Below are 19,304 nucleotides of genomic sequence, written 5' to 3'. Positions count from 1 at the left end.
AATATTTTATTTAACGCCCAATCCAATCACTGAAGACCCTCGATCTGTAAATAAAAAAACATAATAAACCAACAATATACATACCTTCCGAGGATCTGTAAAGTCCAACGATGTAAATCCTTATGAAGGGGTTAAAACATTTTTCAGCAAGGAGTTCTGCTAATGCAACGCTACTCCTCGCTGCAAAACCCCAGGGAATGAAGGTAAAGTAGGTCAATGACCTATATTTACCTGCATTTGCAGTGAGGCGCCCTCTGCTGGCTGTTCATAGATCGTGGGAACTTTCCTAGAAAGCCTGGGAGCTTTCAAGGAAAGCTCCCACGATCTATGAACAGCCAGCAGAGGGCGCCTCACCGCAAATGCAGGTAAATATAGGTCATTGACCTACTTTACCTTCATTCCCTGGGGTTTTGCAGCGAGGAGTAGCGTTGCATTAGCAGAACTCCTTGCTGCAAAATGTTTTAACCCCTTCATAAGGATTTACATCGTTGGACTTTACAGATCCTCGGAAGGTATGTATATTGTTGGTTTATTATGTTTTTTTATTTACAGATCGAGGGTCTTCAGTGATTGGATTGGGCGTTAAATAAAATATTACAACAACCTTTGTTTTTATTTCATTAAAATAATTTTTAATAATGTGTTTGTGTTTTTTTTTTAACCCTTTCATTCAATTGGATTAATAATGGATAGGTGTCATAATTGACGCCTCTCCATTATTAATTAGGCTTAATGTCACCTTACAATAGCAAGGTGGCATTAACCCTTCATTACCCCATATCCCACCGCTACACGGGAATGGGAAGAGAGTGGCCAAGTGCCAGAATAGGCGCTTCTTCCAGATGTGCCTTTTCTGGGGTGGCTGGGGGCAGGAGTTTTTAGCCAGGGGGGGGGCAATAACCATGGACCCTCTCCAGGCTATAAATATCTGCCCCCAGTCACTGGCTTTACTACTCTGGAGGAGAAAATTGCGCGGGAGCCCACGCCAATTTTTTCCGCCATTTAACCCTTAAATATAATAGCTAGAACGCCAAAATTTTGCATATACACACTACTGACATTAGTAGTGTGGAATATGCAAAAAAAATGGTGATATGAGATGGTGTTAGGGCTAGCGGAACGCACCAAATAATAAGAGTGATAGTGTACGGTGCGTTCGTAGCCCGGGGTCCACCGTGCAGAGATGGAACCTGCTGCTGAGTAATGACGGACTATATGGCGGTACTCATAAGTATACTCGCGTGGGTTAAACTTCACCTAACGTGAAGGAAGCGATCCTGTTGCGTCACAGGATCGCGGTACCGCACATAGAAGACGAGCAAGCAGTCAGCGAACTTAACCCCAACTAGGATTGAAGTCCGATTAGACCACTTGCTGGCACAACACCGCAACAGAGTGTGTTAGGCAACTCTAATAATTAGAGCACCGAAGTGCGAACTGTGCCGTGCTGGCAGGCACCACTAAGCACCCAGACGTGGGTCAGGAAGCGCACTACTGGCGCGTGGCGCCGCACTGGCGGTCACAGCAATAGACGCTGATACGTGTGTGACACGTTGAGTGATTTGTCGGGCGCTAGATAGCAGCCATACTCCATACGCGAACAGTCATACAATAGGGTAGGGGTATTTAATGAACGACTTGCACTCACAACAAACACACGTATTCAATTGTACACTAGCGCATGGCCGTGCGGTCATGCGCAGTTTATATAATTGCAGGACAGGAAGTGGCCACAGAAACTTTGCCCTTCCAGGGCCTGCCAAGAGGACCAATGGAATGCGCTGCAGAGCCAGAGCACATGACCCTCGATCTCGAACGGGAGATCTTGCCCTGGGCATGCTCAGTGTGCGCAAACAAGGACTTAGTCCCAGGGAAGTCCGCTCGCCGCTGACCAGCACTGACTTTAATGGCAGGAGCTGAAGAAGCAGCAGTAACTCTCTGTACAGAGTGAGAGCGAGCAAGACACTGGGAGCGATGTCCCTGCTAAGCAGACTCCACTGCAGCTGGAGGAGAATGGGAGACCGCAGCGGAGACGGATCGAGATTCCCTCTGTGCAGCAGAGGAAACTCGACTCCTAACAGATGGTTTACTGTATGTAAACCAGGTCTCATATCATGTCGGGTTTAGGAAGGAGAAAGCAAAAGCCGGCAATTGAATTACCAGCTTTTAAGCTGTCTCGCGCTGCATTAAATATAAATATATATATATAGGTGTCTCCCTGACATATATATATGTATATATCTACTCTCATCTAACCTGTCAGTGTGATTTTACTGTACTCTGCGCTGAATTACCGGCTTTTCAAAGGAGACCCGTGCGTAAAAATCAGACAGCAATACGGATGTTGCGATAAAAAAATCGCATGGCACTCGCAGACGTTACATCAGTTTTTTCGGTCCGTAAATCGGACCATTTTTTTCTCACACAAGTGGAGATGAGCCCTTACAAGCAAGAAGACAAACAGAATATCAAAAACAAATAAGTACACATATACATATTTACATATTTACATGAATGAATACATGTCAAAGACACTGGCAGCCATGGTAGGACAAATATATCCAAATAAAGTGCACAAACTGCATCTGGTAAGTGAAGTCCAGAAGGATAAGAAGTCACAGAAATCAAAGAGACTGGTTTGAAAGAAATGTATATATGTGATATGGAGCCAAACAAGGCAAGAGAACATACCCCAATGAAAATCTGTTGTTTAAAGTAAGGATACCGTATGGCTGATGAGTCAGAAAGGAGGACCCAAATGTGTAACCTGGAAGGAACAATGTACCATAAGGTTGCAATAAAAACAGTATATATACAAATCTACACCTGGAATGTGCTAGGTGGGATATTACCCGTCGATCTCAAAAGAGAGGTGTTATATGGGAATGCTGTAGTCTGGCTAGATCCCAGAGAGAAGACCCCATTGATTGTCACCTTTATTATTAGGGAGGGAAGGGGGATGGTGCCCCAGGTCAATATGTACTTAGTTATATAGGCCATAAGGGTGGACTATGTGCCAAAGACATACTGCAAACATACTAACCAAACTGATATGGTATAAACGCTTGCCCGTGCACTACTGCTGTAATTCCAGCCGGAGGGTAAACAATTGCTGAAATAGAGGTTAGATATACATGAGAGTAAAAGGGGGGGGGAATTTATGGGTTACCAGATTGTGGACACATAAAGAAGGCTTATAGGGTACCTGTCGTATATATACACTCAGGAGTACAGATCAGGCTGTGTAGATCATGTGCCTTCTGGACTATCCCCATCCTGGTATGTGCTGCACCCATCCTGCGTCCCCATCCTGCGTCCCCATCCTGTCATGTGCTGCAACCATCCTGCGTCCCTATCCTAGTATGTGCTGCAACCATCCTGCATCCCCATCCTGGTATGTGCTGCACCCATCCTGCATCCCCATCCTGCGTCCCCATCCTGGTATGTGCTGCACCCATCCTGCGTCCCCATCCTGGTATGTGCTGCAACCATCCTGCGTCCCCATCCTGGTATGTGCTGCACCCATCCTGCGTCCCCATCCTGGTATGTGCTGCACCCATCCTGCGTCCCCATCCTGGTATGTGCTGCACCCATCCTGCGTCCCCATCCTGGTATGTGCTGCAATCATCCTGCGTCCCCATCCTGTCATGTGCTGCAATCATCCTGCGCCCCCATCCTGGTATGTGTTGCAATCATCCTGCGTCCCCATCCTGGTATGTGCTGCAACCATCCTGCGTCCCCATCCTGCGTCCCCATCCTGGTATGTGCTGCACCCATCCGGGGGCCTGAGCAGGCGGGGACACCGGCACGCTGTGAGGGTCAGGTGCCGGTATCGCCGCCAGCTCAGGCCCCCCAGCACTTCCTATACTCACCTGTCTGTCCCGTTCCACCGCTGCGCGCCGCCATCTTCCCGGTCTCCTGGCTGTGACTGTTCAGTCAGAGGGCGGCGCCGGCGTGCATTAAGCGCGTCATCGCGCCCTCTGAACTGAAGGTCACAGGCCGAAGACCGGGAAGATGGGGGCGCTCAGCGGTGGAACGCAGGACAGGTGAATATGGCCGATACTTACCCTCCTGGCGGTCCCTGCTTCTCTGTTGGAGATCGCGGTGTGCGTTCAGTGCTTACGCATACCGCGATCTCCCGGGAGCGTCACTCTGTGAGGCCCAGACTGCGCCGGCGCTTGCGCCTGTGCAGTCTATAAAGGCTTCGGACAGAGTGACGCTCCCAGCGTTATATTATAGATATATATATAGTAAATAAATACATTAATTAAATAAATTAATAAATAATAATATAAACCAGCAAATGCGCATGACATGACTATGAACTTGTAAGCATAGTGACAGAATATTAGGCATGATGTCCAGTGCAAAGAATGTCTTTATGCAGGAATTGCGGCTAAGATCATAGATTCTACAGCGGATAGACGTCCAAAGATTAGGGATATTAGAACGGCACATCAAGCATGTACAGTATATAAACCGCAAAATCGAAGTCTACGAATTAGAGCAAAAAGACAGCGACCCAAATTATAAGAAGAGGGCAAAAAGGTACATAAAACATGCATCTATGTCGCCTAGGGTTAGTGGCCTAATAGATGCTTGTAGATGTCTGCAGCATACTTTTTGCTCTCCGTAATGTATATTTGCATTTTCTTTTTTTCTTGCATCTGATACTTGGTCGGTCCTGCTTAGTGATCATTATCTATCTATACAGGTCATAAGCGTGAATTATATATGAATTATATGAGTACCTGCTTGCACTTTAATATATAGCATTGTTCAGGGAGTTTATGCACCTTCATTATTAGCCTCTTTATATATATCTGGGGTGCTGCAAAAAAGAACTTTTATACAGGTCACATGTTCTTTCTTGGCCAGGATATCTGTATCTGATTGCCTCTGCTACAGGTGCTAGGTCCTAAGTTGATTTCTGTATTGGACAGCCATTTTGGGTCTTTAATATCAATTCTGACTATACCTCTGGGTTGAAGAATATAGTACCCCGCACACTCAGTATGTGTATTTGCAAAATAGTGAAGAGTTTATTAACAAGATAAACTATGTGACATGAAAAGCGACCATCCACACCCATGAAACACAAATAGCTTTCCTAGATACCCATTATCAAAAGTCCTAGTTAGTTTTGTGGTTCAATAGGTCACTCCACAAGGTACATAGAAACACACATAATCCTCTACAGAGTATATTAAGAGGATAAGAAGTGAAATGAACAATATTTTAGAATTTAAAAATGACTGTTTATTAATACAATTGTTAAAAGCAGGGGGGGGGGGGAAATGAAAGAATTATAACAAAATATAATGGGACAAGATAGGGACCTCCAAATGGTAACGGGAGAGAGGAGCCAACAACATCTAGTAAGAATATTCAATATAGTAAAATGATATATTCATTGCATGAGAGGAGTCCCCCCAAAACAGAATGTACAAAACACTAAAAAGTGTGGCTGCCAATATTGTGGCTGTTGGAAAAAGGCAGGCAATAATTTTTCTTTTTTTCCTTTTTTCCAAAGGTTAATCTCTATTATCAGAGATATTATATAATTAGTATAAGGGTTTTTATAATGACAGGGAGTGCGTACACAGGGAGGGGTGTCCTGTTATCTGAACCAGCTGGTGCTGTTATAGTTACAGCTACTCAGAAGCTGGTAGTGGAGATCCCCATGTACAGGCTGTTTATAGAGACAAGCGCAAAGGAAGTGTAATGGAAGTTATATTACCTGGACAGTTCTGTAGAGGAGTTGGGGGCCAGTGCCCTGGGGTCATGCAAATGTGAAGAGACGTGTGGCTGTGCTCTCCCGACGCCCAACGAGCGCCGTTTCGCCAAGATGCTTCTTCCGGGGGCGGGTACAGGAGTGAGGGAAAGCCGGTGTTTTAAAGGAAAAAGGGGTGTGCTGATAGGGGGAGAGGTGCCGCGCGGTAAGATTGTCAGGACCAATGGAGCGCAAGCGTCAGGAAACGCCCCCTGTTGCCAAGGGGACCTCCGGAGAAGCGCTCCTGTGATGCACGGTGGAACACACAGTGGATATTACAGGAAGGAACTAAAGCCAAAGTTTTCATTGAGGCCCTGAGGGGTGGTAGTGCCTAGTCGGTAGATCCACTTGCTTTCCAATTGGGCCAAGGATCTACCCAGATATCCACCTCGTATGCCTAATTTAATCTGGTCAATGGCTTTAAAAACTAGGCCCTTGGGATTAGAGTTATGGTGGATTTTAAAGTGACGTTGCAAGGTTTTTAAGACGGAAAAGTCTTCGATATTCTTTGCCTTCTCTATATCACGGATATGTTCACGGATGCGTATTTTGAACTCTCCTAGATACCCTGGTACTGAAGGATGCTAACGGACTCCTAAAAACGGATCTGTACATAAAACCCACAGACTGCAACAGTTTGTTACTTTACTCAAGCTGCCATCCAGCGACCACTAAAAACAGTTTACCTAGGTCTCAATTCAAAAGAGTTTCCCGCATTGTCATGGACCCTGAGACGCGACAAATCCGACTCACAACCATGGCACAGAAGTTCAGCGACAGGAGCTACCCCTCCACCCTCCTGACACAAGAACTCAACAGGTCCTCTAATCCACCAATGAGTCCCGCATCACGCCAACCCCAGGAAAGGATACCGTTTGTGCACACCCATCATCCTTTCATGACTAAGGTGTATTCGGTCATAAAAAAGCACTGGCCCCTCCTAGGCAGAGCCCATCCTGAAATCCCGTCCTTCAAGGTTCCCGCGCTCATAAGCACGAGGAGACCTCCCAATATCCGTGACCAAATAGTCAGGGCAGATATGGGCAGCACACATCGAATACCAACACAGCAATTTTTAAGCTCACGCCGCAATGGGACCTTCCCATGTTTGAACTGTGCCGCCTGTTCAAATGTGATAAAATCGGACAATGTCACACACCCAAGGACTGGGAAATCTTACCCTACTTGCGGATTTTACACGTGCGACTCAAATTTTGTAGTCTACATCATTAAGTGCCCCTGCGGCCTACTTTACGTAGACAAAACCACGCAGCACATACGGGATAGAATCGCAAGCCACAAGTCCACCATCAGGTGTAACAAAATTTGGCTCCCCCTACCTGACCACTTTATGAAGGCGAGACACACAGTGGCCCAACTTAAATTTCAGGTCCTGGAGCAGGTAACCCATCCCAGACGAGGCGGTAATCACATCAAACGATTGAAGTCCAGGGAAACTTATTGGATATACACATTAGATACCCTTGTACCTAGGGGCTTGATTGGCTGATTTAATTGCTGTAGCCTACTAATATTTTCCTCTTTCATTGCAGATCCGTAGAGTTACCTGGTGAGTCCCTTCAGTAACAAAGCATTATCCATTCTCATACCTGCTACCTATACCATACACATGACCTATAGTGGTACCCCCACTCTGGCATCCTTCCCATAACATTCCATCATTCCCCCTCCCTTTTTCACATCTCTTAAAAGCTATTCTTGCCATACTGTTACATCCTTTTATTTTTGTGTTTTTTTATTTTTTTATTTTTATACTGCCCCATTCATTTTTGGTACCGTTCCATATGCCCCAGGGTCTCCACTGATTAGGCACATCAGTTATACACATTTCACAACAGACATGGGCCCCCCTGGCTATTCCCTGCAGCTCTAGCGTCACCCTAGCATCCCACGCTTCTATCTTTTGCTGCCTATATAGACGCACTTGTTTGTTATTAGCCGCTGACACGTACAGCGCCTGGGTTCCTTAGCAACCAGGCACACACTGAATCGCCGGCTGCGCATGCGCAGTAGCGTTCCCGCACTGCCCGCATCACTTCCGGTATCGCAGGTCTTACTTCCGGTTAGCGCTCTCAAAACACTGCAGCGCCTGCCATGCCACACACCGGCAGCAGGGCGCGGGAGCGCCGCGTATTAACTCTATTTACCAGGTAACTTGCTCTCCTTTACTGGGCCCTGACCCTGTCACCTGCACCGCAGCATACAGATGCCTTACTTTATGCCCCTGACATCCTTATGCCTTACATCTTTACAGAAACCACTACAGGGCTACTTTTGCGTTATTACACGCACAACAACTTGGCATTTAAGGTACATCATATACCTTCACCACACTTTATTCTCTATGTACCTCCTTTATCTCACGTTCCTGTATCATCTTTTCTGCAGTGTATGCCTTTAACTACAAGGACTTTTTCCTCTTCTCTGTGCACATCAAAGGTAAAACTCTTCTCTTTTGAATCCTTTATGTTGATTGTCATATGGTCTGGCTTCATGAATCTTAGTCTTGCCCTGCGACCATGCTCTCGATTATGTCTCCCTTTGGGGACTTACGTGGTATTTCATTGTACAAATGTATCATGTGATGTCACTGCTACCATGTTCTATCCCCTCTTGTTTTACCCATTCCTTTGTTTCTTTTATCCAGGTTGGGAACTTTATTTGTATTTTCATTTGATATGGAAGTTATTGTACTTATTGTATGTTTATATATTTTGTTTCTTATTCTTTCCATAACGATTGTATGATTAAGGCCCTGGTAGGGCCAAAACGTCATAATAATTACCTCTGGTCGCTTTTCATGTCACATAGTTTATCTTGTTAATAAACTCTTCACTATTTTGCAAATACACATACTGAGTGTGCGGTGTACTATATTCTTCGTGTACGTGGGGCTACCACAGCCCACTACACCTGCACCTCACTCCCCCATTATCCTGAGTGCGCGCCAATTTTCTTTACTCATCTATACCTCTGGGTTGAGCATTCCTACATGTGTTGGGGGAAAAGGGGGTGTTTACATCGTATAGAGCATTGTTTCTATTTTGTTGTTTTTTTAAGTGGTTTTATAACATTGTTGGTCTGTGTGCACTTTCTAATAAACGTTTCACTGTTTATATATTTTGGTGTTCTCCCTATCAGCGTATTCTTTCTTCTTTTGCATTTACTTCTTCCAGGATCTACCCATGACCACACGCCCCTCTCTTCCCTCGTGTCGTGCGACACGACAATGGTGGCGCCTTCATAATTTAACAAAATCTATGGCCACAGTACCTGGCAATGCCGGGCTCCGAAATCCTACTCGTGATGCCAAAATGGAGCGTCCGCCAGGGCCGTGGGGATACTCAGTTTTGGGCCAGTTTTTAAAGGGATGTGTCATAGCAGCAGTGTCCCGCTACATGGCCCTGGGTGTCCAATGAAAAATGATCATTAAAGGGGAAATAAAGTTTATAAGATATGATTTGTGACGCCACCTGTGGTACTCGGCTAGGGATGGCTGACACTGCTTAAAGAGACCGCTGGGGCAGATGGTGATGCAGCAGAGTTGATACAGCCATCCACAGGTAGAGCTTAGTCCCAGGGCATTTATATTGTTGAAGATGGTGATGATGGATATAGAGCAGTGTGAATGGTGTAGTAATTAACTTCGAGGACACAGCAGGGTGCAGTTTCCACACTTTTACTCATGGTTTGAAGTGCAGGCCGAAGCACTAGTTACAGATGACAATGGAGGTCCGGGGAGCCTGGAAGCAACGTAGGAGATTCTCTAAGCCAGTTGGGTTTTAAGGCCTCCTTACTGCGCTGTCCTCTGAGGTCCTTGCTGCCTAAAGCTATGCTCAGTTCTCTGTTCCTTACTGTTCTGAAGTACTTGCCCGTATGGCAGGCAGCTTGAGCCAATTACAGGTGTCGCTCCTTTATGGGGGCTTTGGGCTCTGGTTTACTGCTGTGCCTTCGGGTGTCTGCTGGGCCAGGAGACCTGCAATCTCCTGCCCTCCGGGTTTAACTGCTGGGACTATTGTACCCATCAGCCACGGACTCTGGCATCTGGCTTCTAGCATCATACTCTGGGGTGAGCTTGGTCACAGCTCCACTGCCCAGATTCTCTTTCACTTCTACACTCTCCTCTGTTCCAGACTCTGACTAACCCCTCCTGCAGGCCAAAACTCCTCTGAAGCTGGAGTCAGGAAAAGGTGCTGGACGAAAGTGTTATCTAGTCAGGGAAACCCTCCTTGCTTCCAGGCATGTCATCACCCCTCTGTAAGGGAGGCAATGCCACTGTAGCAACCGGACGGTTACATATCAAATGACTTTATGCTTGTAGAGCTCACAATTTCTAGACATCAATGTACTTTTCATATAATGAAAAAGCATTTCACTGACGTAAACATCCTCATTTTTCTAGCACGAGATAGCCAAGCTAAAGTGAAATATGTTTTCCTTTAAACATGATTTCTTTGATTAGTCATTGTAAGAAAAAAAATCTACCTATGCTAGACTGCCCCGGATGAAGGCACTACGCCGAAACGCGCATTGGGGCAGCGGCATGGCAACACCCACGTAAACATCAGGCATACCATCTTACACTTTTACTCTTTACCTTGGCTCAGTGTTCTTACTTATATTTTTGAGCACTCTTTTGAGTCATACATACATAACCTTATTGTGTCCATATGATTGTTCCATTGCACTATGCACTTGCACTTTTGAGCCATACTTAATTTGCTTACTCTGCCTGTTTGTTGCCTGTTTAAGTTGTGGTTCCACCATTTGGCTTATCACTGTCATTATCCTACCTCTTATCCTACCTCATATATTTTTATATGTTTATTTTAATAAAGCTTTCATTTTTTTAAATATTGGTTCTTTGCTGCTATTTTTCTTGATATGATATTCTCCGTTTGGGCACTGAACCTATCACATTAATCCTTTCACCCCTATATATTGGTCACTGACAGATATATTCACTGTGGGTGTTCTGCCTCTACATAGGATTAGCTATGCTAGACCTTGCGTAGGTTTTCTCCAGCCTTTTACACAAGCTGTAAAAAAGCCCCTACAAATGTTGCCATGACCAACTGCTTGTTTATCACTCTGTGAAGGACTATGGTTGTTAAAAGCTAATTCTGGTAAAAATTATAGCTTTCCATGTGAATTCTTATCTGTAATTGTGGTGTTTGATGCTACTACTGTATAATATAGGTTCGTAAATAATAAAATACAGTATCTGTCAGAATGTTCATTGCATAGCAGTTCAGGAATGTGCTGGATTGCAACTCCAAATATAATTAGCTGTGTGTATTTCTATATTGTTTTTCTAATCTGCTCAAAGCTATTTGCATGTTTTACTTATAGCCAGAGAGACATATTTGACTTTTCCTGTAGTTAGCTCGAGTTTGCAAATTGCATGCATCCTGCTGCATAAGTAAAGACTTTGCTGTGCTAAGATCTGTGTCTGACACTACAGTAATCTGCTCACAATTTTAAATTACCTACATATCTCCATAATTACTGATAGATATGATCATGTCCCACTCTGATTATGTCTAGAGTATGTAAGCAGTGCACCACTATCTCTCGCTAGGAAGTGTGTTGTTTAACCCCTTTACCCCCAAGGGTGGTTTGCACGTTATGGACCGGGCCAATTTTTACAATTCTGACCACTGTCCCTTTATGAGGTTATAACTCTGGAACGCTTCAACGGATCCCGATGATTCTGACATTGTTTTCTCGTGACATATTGTACTTCATGATAGTGGTAAAATTTCTTTGATATTACTTGCGATTATTTGTGAAAAAAACGGAAATATGGCGAAAATTTTGAAAATTTTGCAATTTTCCAAATTTGAATTTTTATGCAATTAAATCACAGAGATATGTCACACAAAATACTTAATAAGTAACATTTCCCACATGTCTACTTTACATCAGCACAATTTTGGAACCAAAATTTTTTTTTGTTAGGGAGTTATAAAGGGTTAAAAGTTGACCAGCAATTTCTCATTTTTACAACACCATTTTATTTTAGGGGCCACATCTCATTTGAAGTCATTTTGAGGGGTCTATATTATAGAAAATACCCAAGTGTGACACCATTCTAAAAACTGCACCCTCAAGGTTCTCAAAACCACATTCAAGAAGTTTATTAACCCTTCAGGTGTTTCACAGGAATTTTTGGAATGTTTAAATAAAAATTAACATTTTACTTTTTTTCACAAAAAATTTACTTCAGCTCCAATTTGTTTTATTTTGCCAAGAGTTACAGGAGAAAATGGACCCCAAACCTTGTTGTACAATTTGTCCTGAGTACGCTGATACCACATAAGTGGAGGTAAACCACTGTTTGGGCGCATGACAGAGCTTGGAAGCAAAGGAGCGCCATTTGACTTTTTAATGCAAAATTGACTGGAATTGAGATGGGACGCCATGTTGCGTTTGGAGAGCCACTGATGTGCCTAAACATTGAAACCCCCCACAAGTGACACCATTTTGGAAAGTAGACCCCCTAAGGAACTTATCTAGAGGTGTGGTGAGCACTTTGACCCACCAAGTGCTTCACAGAAGTTTATAATGCAGAACCGTAAAAATAAAAAATATTTTTTGTAAAAAAAATGATCTTTTCGCCCCCAATTTTTTATTTTCCCAATGGTAAGAGAAGAATTTGGAACCAAAAAGTTGTTGCACAATTTGTCCTGAGTACTCTGATACCCCATATGTGGGGGATAACCACTGTTTGGGCGCATGGGAGACCTCGGAAGGGAAGGAGTGCCGTTTGACCTTTCAATGCAAAATTGACAGGAATTGAGATGGGACGCCATGTTTCGTTTGAAGAGCCACTGATGTGCCTAAACATTGAAACCCCCCACAAGTGACAACATTTTGGAAAGTAGACCCCCTAAGGAACTTATCTAGAGGTATGGTGAGCACTTTGACCCACCAAGTGCTTCACAGAAGTTTATAATGCAGAACCGTAAAAATAAAAAATCATTTTTTTTTCACAAAAATTATCTTTTCGCCCCCAATTTTTTATTTTCCCAATGGTAAGAGAAGAAATTGGAACCAAAAAGTTGTTGTACAATTTGTCCTCAGTACGCTGATACCCCATATGTGGGGGTAAACCACTGTTTGGGCGCATGGGAGAGCTCGGAAGGGAAGGAGCGCCGTTTGACTTTTCAATGCAAAATTCACAGGAATTGAGATGAGACGCCATGTTGCGTTTGGAGAGCCACTGATGTGCCTAAACATTGAAACCCCCCACAAGTGACACCATTTTGGAAAGTAGACCCCCTAAGGAACTTATCTAGATGTGTTGTGAGCACTTTGACCCACCAAGAGCTTCACAGAAGTTTTTAATGCAGAGCCGTAAAAATAAAACAAATTTTTTTTCCCACAAATATTATTTTTTAGCCCCCAGTTTTGTATTTTCCCGAGGGGAACAGGAGAAATTGGACCCCAAAATTTGTTGTGCAATTTGTCCTGAGTGCGCTGATACCCCATATGTGGGGGGAACCACCGTTTGGGCGCATGGGAAGGCTCGGAAGGGAAGGAGCGCCATTTGAAATACAGACTTAGATGGAATGGTCTGCAGGCGTCACATTGCGTTTGCAGAGCCCCTAATGTACCTAAACAATAGAAACCCCCCACAAGTGACCCAATATTGGAAACTAGACCCCCCAAGGAACTTATCTAGATGTGTTGTGAGAACTTTGAGCCCCCAAGTGTTTCACTACAGTTTCTAACGCAGAGCCGTGAAAATAAAAAGAAAAATTCCCCCCAAAATTATTTTTTAGCCCCCAGTTTTGTATTTTCTCGAGGGTAACAGGAGAAATTGGACCCCAAAATTTGTTGTCCAATTTGTCCTGAGTGCGCTGATGCCCCATATGTGGAGGGGAACCACCGTTTGGGCGCATGGGAGGGCTCGGAAGGGAAGGAGCGCCATTTGGAATGCAGACTTAGATGGAATGGTCTGCAGGCGTCACATTGCGTTTGCAGAGCCCCTGATGTACCTAAACAGTAGAAACCCCCAACAAGTGACCCCATATTGGAAACTAGACCCCTCAATGAACTTATCTAGATGTGTTGTGAGAACTTTGAGCCCACACGTATTTCACTACAGTTTATAACGCAGAGCCGTGAAAATTAAAAAAAAATTTTTTTCCCACAAAACTTATCTTTTAGCCCCCAGTTTTGTATTTTCCCAAGGGTAACAGGAGAACTTGGACCCTAAAAGTTGTTGTCCTATTTGTCCTGAGTACGCTGATACCCCATATATTGGGGTAAACTCCTGTTTGGGCACACGGGAGACCTCGGAAGGGAAGGAGCACTGTTTTACTTTTTCAACGCAGAATTGGCTGGAATTGAGATTGGACGCCATGTTGCGTTTGGAGAGCCCCTGATGTGTCTAAACAGTGGAAACCCCCCAATTATAACTGAAACCCTAATCCAAACACACCCCTAACTCTAATTCCAACGGTAACCCTAACCACACCTCTAACCCTGACACACCCCTAACCCTAATCCCAACCCTATTCCCAACCGCAAATGTAATCCAAACCCTAACCCTAACTTTAGCCCCAACCCTAACTGTAGCCTTAACCCTAACTGTAGCCTTAACCCTAACTGTAGCCTTAACCCTAACTGTAGCCTTAACCCTAGCCCTAACCATAACCCTAGCCCTAGCCCTAACCCCAGCCCTAACCCTACCCCTAGCCCTAACCCTAGCCCTAACCCTAGCCCTAACCCTAGCCCTAACCCTAACCCTAGCCCTAACCCTAACCCTAGCCCTAACCTCAGCCCTAACCCTAGCCCTAACCCTAGCCCTAACCCTAGCCCTAACCCTAGCCCTAGCCCTAACCCTAATGGGAAAATGGAAATAAATATATTTTTTAAATTTTTTTTACTATTCCCTAACTAAGGGGGTAATGAAGGGGGGTTTGATTTACTTTTATAGCAGATTTTTTAGCGGATTTTTATGATTGGCAGCCGTCACTCACTGAAAGACGCTTTCTATTGCAAAAAATATTTTTTGCGTTACCACATTTTGAGAGCTATAATTTTTCCATATTTGAGTCCACAGAGTCATGTGAGGTCTTGTTTTTTGCGGGACGAGTTGACGTTTTTATTGGTAACACTTTCGGGCACGTGACATTTTTTGATCGCCTTTTATTCCGATTTTTGTGAGGCGGAATTACCAAAAACCAGCTATTCATGAATTTCTTTTGGGGGAGGCGTTTATACCGTTCCGCGTTTGGTAAAATTGATAAAGCCGTTTTATTCTTCGGGTCAGTACAATTACAGCGACACCTCAATTTATATCATTTTTTTATGTTTTGGCGCTTTTATACGATAAAAACTATTTTATAGAAAAAATAATTATTTTTGCATCGCTTTATTCTGAGGACTATAACTTTTTTTATTTTTTTGCTGATGTTGCTGTATGGTGGCTCATTTTTTGCGAGACAAGATGACGCTTTCAGTGGTACCCTGGTTATTTATATCTGTCTTTTTGATCGCGTGTTATTCCACTTTTTGTTCGGCGGTATGATAATAAAGCGTTGTTTTTTGCCTCGTTTTTTTTTTTTTTTTTCTTACGGTGTTTACTGAAGGGGTTAACTAGTGGGCCTGTTTTATAGGTCGGGTCGTTACGGACGCGGCGATACTAAATATGTGTACTTTTATTGTTTTGTTTTTTTTATTTAGATAAACAAATGTATTTATGGGAATAATATTTTTTTTTTTTTTTCATTATTTAGGATTTTTTTTTTTTTTTTTTTTTACACACTTGTAAAAAAATTTTTTTTAACTTTTTTACTTTGTCCCAGGGGGGACAATACAGATCGGTGATCTGCCAGTTTGCACAGCACTCTGACAGATCACCGATCTGTCTCAGAGCGCTGCAGCGTTACCAAGTGCCTGCTCTTAGCAGGCACTTGGTAAGCCACCTCCCTCCCTGCAGGACCCGGATCCGCGGCCATATTGGATCCGGAACTTGATGCAGGGAGGGAGGTAGGAGACCCCCGGAGCAACACGATCACATCGCGTTGCTGCGGGGGTCTCAGGGAAGCCCGCAGGGAGCCCCCTCCCTGCGCGATGCTTCCCTGCACCGCCGGCACATCGCGATCATGTTTGATCGCGGTGTGCCGGGGGTTAATGTGTCGGGGGCGGTCCGTGACCGCTCCTGGCACATAGTGCCGGATGTCAGCTGCGATAAGCAGCTGACACCCGGCCGCGATCGGCCGCGCTTCCCCCGTGAGCGCGGCCGATCGGCTATGACGTACTATTCCGTCCTTGGGAAGTAAAGCCCACCCCACATGGACGGAATAGTACGTCTAATGGCAGAAAGGGGTTAATTGAAGCTATCAAATCAATTGTTTATTTTTGTACAAAATATATGTAGTGCTCAGCATAAATGAGTTGTAAGAGGAAGCAGTACTGCCCCTGAAGAGCCTGCGTGATGTGCTATTATTTGGTTTGTCCACAAACCATATAGGGACCATCCTCATCATTCTCATCCACTCTTTTGGTGGCAAAATACTTCTTTTTGTCAGCTTTTCTCTGCTCCTACTGTTATAGCTTTCTGGCTTCACAGTTCATAAATTCATGTACTGTATTTTCTGGCGTCTAAGACTACTTTTTAACTCTTGAAAATCTTCTCAAAAGTCGGGTATCGTCTTATATGCCAGGTGTCGTCTTATAGGGCAGGTGCGGAGTAATCTGCGGTCGCCGCATATTGTGGGGGGAGAGCGACCCCAATGACAAGGAGAGGGGGCACCTCACCAAGAAGGTGAAAAGGTACCTTCACACATAACGATATTGTTAACGATATCGTTGCTTTTTGTGACGTAGCAACGATATCGTTAACAAAATCGTTATGTGTGACAGCGACCAACGATCAGGCCCCTGCTGGGAGATCGTTGGTCGCTGGGGAAAGTCCAGGACTTTATTTCGTCGCTGGATCACCCACTGACATAGCTGAATCGGCGTGTGTGATGCCAATTCAGCAATGTCTTCACTGGTAACCAGGGTAAACATCGGGTTACTAAGCGCAGGGCTGCGCTTAGTAACCCCATGTTTACCCTGGTTACCATTGTAAATGTAAAAAAAACAAACACTACATACTTACATTCCGGTGTCTGGTCACGTCCCTCGCCTTCAGCTTCCCGCACTGACTGTGAGCGCCGGCCGCCGTAAAGCAGAGCACAGCGGTGACGCCGGAAAATACGGTAAGTGTCATGCCTTCAGTTAGCATCTCTTCTTTACTTGACAGACAGGACACCGACAAATCCACTGGAAGCTCCATGCTGTGATTCATCATGCCGATAGGAATAGGGGAGTCAAAATGCACAGTAAATCTATTTACAGTACAGTATAATATGTGCAAATTTCAGGTCAGGGGATGCAACTCCAGTACCTCCAATCGTCACTGCAATTGCGCAATTCACTGATGAGTGATGGACGAGACCGTGGCTGCTTCCACTACTAGACCAGTTATTGGGGAACTCACAGTAAGCGTATGGTATACTGACCTCTTATTCCAATCCTTCAAATATATATATATATAATGCGATCATTTCCAACTCCACAATAACAAAAGGAACTACTAGCTGCCACTAGCAATCGTTTATACCTTGTCTTCCAGAATGAACAATGACAGAACACCATACTCTGTTTTTTATTAGATGAAAGTTACTCTCAAATACTTTCCATTGGTGAGCTCATATGTAGGCTGGCTGTTAGATGTGCTAGGTATTTTAGAACTTTAGGAGATCCCCAACTTTCAGGATATCTCCACTCCTGAAGGTCCAGTCGGTAGATATAGTTGTCATATTTCCTGTTGCTATTTTCTCTATAAATGAAACATTGCATGGATAGCATCATCCATCCGATGATATAAAGTTGGAGGGATTAGTATGGCCCTACAGTGATGTGAATGAATGCATTAAGTTTGTCCATTCGCTACAATGCTAAAAATATATGTTCCACAAACATTAAATCGATATAACCCCAATATTCATCAATGACCACTGGCTCCAAAATGTCTCAGGCATGTCCTTTGAACAATAAAGCTCTTGCCTCAGAAGTATACTTCACCGCTGTTAGGGCTGGTGGAACGCATTGAATAAATAGAGAGAGATGTTAGTTGGTGCGTTATTTGGTGCGTTCGCAGCCCGGGGTCCACCGTGCAGGAGAGAACCTGCCGCTGGCAAATGGCGGCCCTATATGGCGGTAGAAGCGAACTCTGTTACTTCACAGAGATGCCTAAAGAAAGCACTGTGTCCTGTTAACCTCACAGGAGTACACAGCGACTGCCGAGCAGATAGCAGTTTGTGGTTACACATTCGTACAATCTCACCGGAGAAGCGGGTATTCTAGGGCTTATTTCAGCCGGGGCCCTGAATCCACACACACAATCTCCTTACTGGAGGTGCCGGTATTCTAGGGGCTTATTTCAGACAGGTCACTGAACACATACAATTGTAACCACACTGGCGCAAAGTACATGACTTAGATTTGATACTAGCGCATGGCCATGCAGCCATGCAAACCTTTTATAGCTGCAGCTATACAGGACCTTCCTAGGAGGACCAATGAGAGGCTGCACACAGAGCCTGAGCACCTTCAGGACCTTCCTGGAGAACCAATGGGTTTTGCTGCAGTATCCAAGCATGTGACCCTCGACCTCCAATGAGAGATCTTACCCTGGGCATGCTCAGAAGGGAAAAAGCAGGACTTAGTCCCAAAAGCGTCTGCTCGCCGCTGCCCAGCACTGGGTTCAATGGCAGAAGCTGTTAAAGCAGCAGTAACCCTTTGCACAGAGTCAGACTGAGCGAGACTCCGCTGAGCAGGCTCCACTGCAGCAGGAGAAGAATGGGAGACGGCAGCGGAGATGGCCCAAGATTCTCCCTGTGCAGAGGTGGGAACTTGACCCCTAACAACTGCCTCTGCATAAACGAATCCCAGTCTTGGTGGTTGGTTCCCAAAGCAGATCTCTGCTGTGATTACCTGGTCACTGCAGGAGGTCCCTAATTCAATGGAGGTTGAAATTTCATCTCTCTCTCCCTTCCTCAGTTATAATTAGTTTCTCTCTTCCCCAGCTATAATTAACCCCTTCATGACCCAGCCTATTTTGACCTTAAAGACCTTGCAGTTTTTTGCAATTCTGACCAGTGTCCCTTTATGAGGTAATAACTCAGGAACGCTTCAACGGATCCTAGCGGTTCTGAGATTGTTTTTTCGTGACATATAGGGCTTCATGTTAGTGGTAAATTTAGGTCAATAAATTCAGCGTTTATTTGCGATAAAAATGGAATTTTGGCGAAAATTTTGAAAATTTCGCAATTTTCACATTTTGAATTTTTATTCTGTTAAACCAGAGAGTTATGTGACACAAAATAGTTAATAAATAACATTTCCCACATGTATACTTTACATCAGCACAATTTTGGAAACAAAATTTTTTTTTGCTAGGAAGTTATAAGGGTTAAAATTTGACCAGCGATTTCTCATTTTTACA

The sequence above is a fragment of the Ranitomeya imitator genome, chromosome 1 (assembly GCF_032444005.1).
Source record: "Ranitomeya imitator isolate aRanImi1 chromosome 1, aRanImi1.pri, whole genome shotgun sequence".
Lineage (NCBI taxonomy): Eukaryota > Metazoa > Chordata > Amphibia > Anura > Dendrobatidae > Ranitomeya > Ranitomeya imitator.
The sequence above is the reverse complement of the archived record's forward strand: the minus strand, read 5'-3'. Positions refer to the sequence as shown.